We start from the raw sequence: 6,857 nt of genomic DNA on the forward strand, positions 1-6,857 counted from the left end.
GGGGTTCAAGACCAACCTACCTCTTCCAAAAACGTTGTTATTAAAAAAAACCTCCACAACAGCAAAACCTGGACGAATTGTTTGGTAATGTTAAAAGAATTACAACTACTGAAGGTACAAAACATAAAAAAATCACCGAGGCGATCTTGCAATTCGTCGTCCTAGACCATAAGCCATTTTCAGTTGTAGAAGGAAAAGGATTAACGCAGCTAATGAAGGAAAGTGTGCCCTTATATAAAATCACTTCTAGAGAAACCTTCAAAAAACGGATAGATGAAAAATATGAAGCAATGTCAACAGCTTTTAAAAGCTACGAAAAAGAAGCTGAATATTACTATGCCACTTACGACATATGGACAGAGACAATGCAGAACAAATCTTTTGTCGCAATCACCATTCACTTTTTAGGCAAATGTAAACTTACGAGCGGAACTCTAGGGGTTTTTGAATTATTTGAAAGGCATACCGGGGAATATGTTAAAAGAAGGCTTACAGAGATCTTTGATGAATGGTGCATTTCTACCGATAAAGTAAATGCTATAGGAACTGACAATGACAGCACAGTTATGAAAGTAAATAGAGAAATATTTGGTGCTAAAAGAATAATACCATGCTTCGCACACACAGTAAATTTAGTGGTCATAAATTCACTAGATAATGCCAAAGATTCATCCCTGATTATAAGCAAAGTACCCGAAATTGTTAAATACATAAAACGTAGCGTAATCGCCAGTGAGTAATATATGACGTCTGAACTCGTTGGAATTCAACGTTTTATGTCACTGTAAGTAAAGTAATTCTACTTGTAAACTGTTTGCGAGAGATACTGGCAAACTTGTCGCCAAGATTTGGTAGCACCATTGCTCTGAAGTCTGAAATTGAAAAACAGGTTATAAAGCGATTCGATAAACTTGAGCAATGCTCATCCTTGGCAATTACAACCGCACTGGATCTGCGATTTAAGATGCTTCATTTCAGAGATCCGACTGCCAAAGCTAAAATATTCACTTATATAAACAATTACGTTATGAGCATGTAAAATACGGTTACGAGAAATGAGTCCACTGACGAATCTGAAAAGGACGATAGTTTGGAACGTGACATATGGAGTTACCACAAACAATTATCACATAAAAACTTAAAAAGCAGGACCAGCGAAAATGACAAAACCAAAGTTGACTCAGAATTTCACATGTTTTTGTCGTCACCGGTTTCACCTATCAAAAGCGATCCTATAGAAATATGCAATGACATGCGTACACTGTTTCCGTGCCTATACAAAATAGCTATGATGTACTTGCCAATTGTGGCAACCACGGTTGCCACACAACAAAAAATTTTCTGACCATAATTTACAAAAAAAATTACCAAAAAGTTACCAAGTAAAAAACAACATTTTATAATACAATGAACTGTAAAAACAGACCTCGTTTACATATTTGCCACAAATAAGATATGGGTACAATAAATTGTTTTATTAAAAGAAAACTAAACAAATTCATTTTACATATGAGGCCATGAAAACCAGAGGAGCCTCTCTCCAAAAAAATTTAGTAATATCGTCACTATCGTGTTAGGGATGCAAATTTTGAGCAGTAACATCGAGGCTAAAATACATCGCCAGAGAAACATCGATATATCGATGGTTTCCGATGTTTCGCAGTTTGTTAATTTCTAGTTAAATTTAAAGCAATATTGAATACTTTAATAATTATGAATGTATTTTCCTGTATTTTATTATCCTTTCTATACCCTTTCTATCATTAGAATCAAAATGCATACCATCGTAAGGTCGTTCGGGCCTAAAGATTCTAGGCCTGATCTTCATGAAATTCTAAGGGGCGTTTGGTTCTGTTTTGACGGCTAGGTTACTAGAATTCAGAATGAATCCAACAATTTTATTGAGCTTTTTATGAAAAATGTTGTGGAAAAGCAACAATAATTTACAAAGATATGAAGTTATAGCTGCTATTTGGGAGATCACCACATCTACTAATCAGACTTCTTCAACCGCGGTCACTGAGGAGATGTGGTGATCTCCGAAATAGCACCTATAACTTCTTACCTTTGTAAATTATTGTTGCTTTCAAGCTCAATAAAATTGTTGAATATAATTGTTATAAGGCCATAAATAACAAAATAAATTTAAATGAATAATAAGTTAAGGTACCGAAAAAAAGTCGGAGAGTCTTCTTAAAGTCGATGTTTAAAACATCGGTAGAACTTCCATCGATGTATCCTCAATTTCGATTACAAACATCGAAAATTGAACCGATTTTATCTATGTTTCAAAAACATCGATGCATCGTTTGCATCCCTATATCATGTGCGAAAATGCTTTTTATATTAGGATAACTTGCGCATGCATTTAGAATGATACGCAAATTGGCAAATCTTCAAACTTCGTGTCTTCTTAGAAGCAACGGATACTGGCTTTAGAAAGTGTCGAATCCCACACTTTTTCCTAATGACAAGAACTTTTTTATAACAGTTTCTTTGTTCTCCTGAAAAGTACCCATTTTCACATTCGATAGTTTGACATGGTAGCGACGATATGAGAAAGAAGGTTCTATAAAAAATAAATTCGGCCTTTTACTTATAATTTCCTTGCACCTACGTGATGCTACATAAGGGGTGCCTCGGGCAATATCGTTTCGATTCTGGTAAAGAATTTTAAGGTGCACCTAAACTTTTTTTGAAATGTCAGTTAAGCTACTCTGGTGCTGAAGGCCTTTTATAATACATTTTTATATAAATACATTTTTATTAAATCTGTGTATTCGTACAAATAAAGAAGAATAAAACAAAAATTTGTGAAACAAAAAAACACATAACTATTTTTGCAACGCACGCGTGTAAAAATACACTTTTCTTAAAAACGTGCTTTAAGCTCTTGTCTTTTGAACGGGATCTTAGCCTCAGAAAAAAAAATTTTTTTGAAAAAAACCGACATAAATGCATATATCGAAGCGAAAAAGAGCTCAAATACATCGCACAAACTGCTGTTCGAACATCTTTTTTTCATTTCCGATATATATGGATAAGTATTGAACGTGTGGCCAGGGACCGAACATAACAGTTATTGATGAAAACTGTCATAGAAAAATTCATTATGAAGGAAATGTTCTACAACTAAGTGATACATACCAATCGATTTATTTTTTCACCGAGACTCAAATTTGAACATAAATGTTTATTTGCAATTTTTATGCAAAATGAAAAAAAATAACAATTATTTTTGATTTTTTTATTACAAATCCAAAATAACCATTTTTTTTTATTTTTATATTGTATGTCTTAGATAATAGTTATTGAAGATTTTTATTTATACAAGTCATCAATAAAAATCAGTCAGTGACTTTTACTTTTTAAAGTCATCAATATAAATCAGTCACCGACTTTTATTTTAAAAATCATTCGTGTAAAAGTCATTAACATTTTTCGCAGCTAAAAAGGTGTTGGGAAACAAAAGTTTACTACAACTTATTGAAATGACTTTCATAAGTATGATATAAAAACAAAAAACTAAGACATATAATTTAAAAATCAAAAATAACTGTCATTTGCAGATTAATAATAATAATAATAGATTGGCGCTTACAAATATGTTAGTGTTTGGCCGAGCTTCTCATCCGACTTGTGGTGTGCGCCTTGATGTTGTCACACAAAGCGGAGGGATCTACAGTTTTACGCCGACTCCGAACGGCGATTGTATTTTTATGAGAACCTGTTTTTCATGGCTGTAATGCACTCGGAGGTTTGCCATTGCCTGCCGAGGGACGACCGCTGTTAAAAAGCAAAACATCGATGTCAAAAATGTCGATGTTTATGAACGATACATCGATTTTTTTAATAAATTATTGGTACTTTTAGTTTTTAGTATAATAACCAAAATACATTTATAACATACATTAAATTTATTTGTCACAGGCCAAAAACAAGTTAGCATTTTTAATAATAGAATTCAAAAACAACAACTTTGGTAGGCTGTTGCCCAGTTTCTCTGTTGGGTAATTGTTGCCCCAGTCTCTGAGAACAACCGTTCACTTGGTACTGAGGTTGCCACCACGGTTGCCACCACGGTTGCCACATTTGGTCACTTGTGACCAAAATAGGTAACTTTTTGAGTGCTTGGTAACTTGGCAACTTTTTTTTATTTTGGTAACTTTTGATAAGTTTGCCGTGTATAAAGTCAGACTAAAAAAGTTGGATTAAATTTGATAAATTGTACTGTGGTTGTGTGTAGCGTGACAACACTACCAGAAACAAGTGCATTGATCAGGCAACCCAGCGCTTAGGAAAAACAGCTAACCACATATTGAAGAAAAGTATCGCTGGGAAGTATACGCGTTAATTTATCGCAGTATGGATCACGCGAGAATGCTACACGTTCAATATTTATCGCGTCAGTATTTACATGTTTCTGTGTTGAGAGGTTTAAAGTCCAATAGATGAAGCCTGCAAATCTAGTCTAAATTTAATGTTATTTTATTGAAAATTATCTACACTTTTGTTATATGTATGGTAATACCACATCTAATTTGTTCGAAGTGCAACGCAAATTGCCGGGTCGCGAATCGATATCATGAAATATGCCACACGCAGGGACCGTAACAGTTACAACTTTTATTAAAAAAATCGCTCTTTAACTATTATTTTTTGACTTTGATTTAATTACTCTTTAAATAACCGTTATTTCTGACTTTTATTTTATAAATCGAAAATAACGATTACACTCATCAGCACCAGGGTTCAAGCCCTGGTCAAAGCAACATCGCAAAAAATATAGAAAAATTGTTTTTCTTAATAACATCGATGTTTGAACATCGATGTTTTTTATGAGCGATGTTGAATCCCTATCGAGAACTGATTTCATACGATACGCTTGCAAGCGTTTATCGTCTATCGTATGAAAATTCGTAATAGTGGACTAAACTTAAAAAAGAAACAAGCGATTCACAGCAAAAACGCAAGGCCACTCTATTCACTCAGTTTTGAACTTTTCAGTTTTGAGATTTTAGGAAGTTGATACCAAGAGGATTGTGGAGACTCCTTTCTTTTTGATAGCGACTTTCATACATCTGAAAATGCTTTCTACTGAGTTTTCTATGATTTCGTTTGGAATATTACCCCATTACAAATTTACTCGCCTCCAAAGCTCGTCCATGTTATTCGGAGCTCGCTTGTGCTATGCCAATCCTCCTTGACCACAGCGCTCAATTTTTCGATGGCGTTGAGGTGTGGACTTTGTGCTGGCCACTGCATTACGTCCCGCTGGCAAACAACTTCTTCCTCAGGGTATGCGCTTTTGTCTAAAAGGTCCGGCAAATTTGGTTGGAGAATACAGATATAGACTTCCTTGTTCATTATTCCCTCAATATTAACTAACGGTACCAAATGCCACCAAGTAAAACACTCCCACACTATTAAGCTCTGGAAACAATTAATTTTCGTTCTATCGGACTATATTACCCCTTTTCAGTCCAAAAGCTCCAATACTCATGACTTTTACAAAATTTCAGTTGCAGCTTAATGGCTTGGGGTGTTTTACTTGCTGGAATTTGGTGCTGTTGGTTATTGCTAAAGGAATAATGAACAAGGAAGTCTATGTCCATATTTTCCTAAGAAATTTGCTGGACTTTGTAGACAAATGCATCAAATGATACGAATGTTTTGCGACTACGAATGCGTACATGGGCAGAGCGCGCAGCTATTAGCTAACGACCACTAAGCAACAATCGCAGCGTATCGCACATTTAACGTTTAGTATAGTCGTAGTAGAAAATAAAAATATGTACTTATGTATGTATGTATATTTAATTGGGCGCCCGGCTGCATTGCGCAGCTACGCTTGCGATGCTAATTCTGTAAACTCTCATACGACTAGGTTCAGACCAGGGATAGAATTTAAAAATTTCCAATTGTGCCTAATGGTATTCAAACAAAGCGTCGAAAAGAAAATGAAAGTGCCACAAAATTAAATTGCTTTCGTTTCGTATTTCTAAAATACACTGAAGTAATATAGTCTATATATTAATACGGTAACATAAATTTTGTCTCCGTTCGTTTGGCGATTCTACCGAACCGATTTTAAAACCAAGAACACCGTTGGAAAGTTTCACAATTGGTTGAAAATTACGGCAAAAACCGTCGTTTAAACATTTTCGAATTGTGTATACATGTTGCTGCAACATGTTCAATTTGACATGTTTCGCCTGTTGCTTCACTACACATTTGAAATTAAGCTTTGAAATAAAGATAAATATGAAGATGAAGAAATAAGTGATAACGATGAAGTCAAAAAAAGAGAAGGCAAAAGTGAAGATAAAGTCGAAAATGGAGACAATGACCGATACATAAGAATTAGGGTAACTGAATGGTAAGAACATTTCTTGAATTTATGAAGTGAAACTTCTTTAGCGGCAGTTGGTTGGGAGTAAATCGTCAAATTCGAGGGGAATAATGCACATGGAAATGGTACTCAGCGGTTTAACGGTTTGAGAATAAAAACAAAAACAAAGATGCCTAGAGGTTCAGGCAAAAACGACGATCAAAGTAAATTTAAACACTTTAAGGTAAAGGTGAGAGAAATATGCAAAAATAAAGATAAATATGAAGAAAAGGATGAGGTGAAGATCGGTATTGTTATCGATATAAAACTCGATATTTTTATCGATATAATAATCGATATTTCTATCGATAAAATAATCTATATTGTTATCGATACTGTTATTGATTAAATAACCGCTATTGTAATCGATATAATAATCAATAATAATAATCGATATTGTTATCGATACAATAATGGATATTGTTATAGGTATAATAATCGATTAAATAATTGATTTTGTTATCGA

Source organism: Rhagoletis pomonella, unplaced genomic scaffold (genome assembly GCF_013731165.1).
Source record: "Rhagoletis pomonella isolate Grant_MI unplaced genomic scaffold, Rhpom_1.0 Rhpom_scaffold_00017, whole genome shotgun sequence".
NCBI classification, from domain to species: Eukaryota; Metazoa; Arthropoda; class Insecta; order Diptera; family Tephritidae; genus Rhagoletis; species Rhagoletis pomonella.